Raw genomic sequence first — 246 nt, 5'->3', positions numbered from 1 at the left:
GTGTATGCACACACACACACAAACTTAGCATAGCTTGGTAGCGTGGAGGAGGAAAGAGTTGGGATGCTATCACTGAAAGTCCACTTCTACCAGGAGAATGCTAATTTACACACAGACAATTTTACACCAAACTACTGCAAGGTCACGCATCACACACACAAACACCTGCTGACACATACGTAAACTGAGCCGTTTAGACACACAAATAGGGTGAAGTGGGGGAGATAGCTAGGGGAGAGAGAGAGA

This window comes from Morone saxatilis, unplaced genomic scaffold (genome assembly GCF_004916995.1).
Source record: "Morone saxatilis isolate NCDOM2014 unplaced genomic scaffold, NCSU_SB_2.0 Contig19, whole genome shotgun sequence".
NCBI classification, from domain to species: Eukaryota; Metazoa; Chordata; class Actinopteri; family Moronidae; genus Morone; species Morone saxatilis.
Note: the sequence above shows the minus strand (reverse complement) of the source record.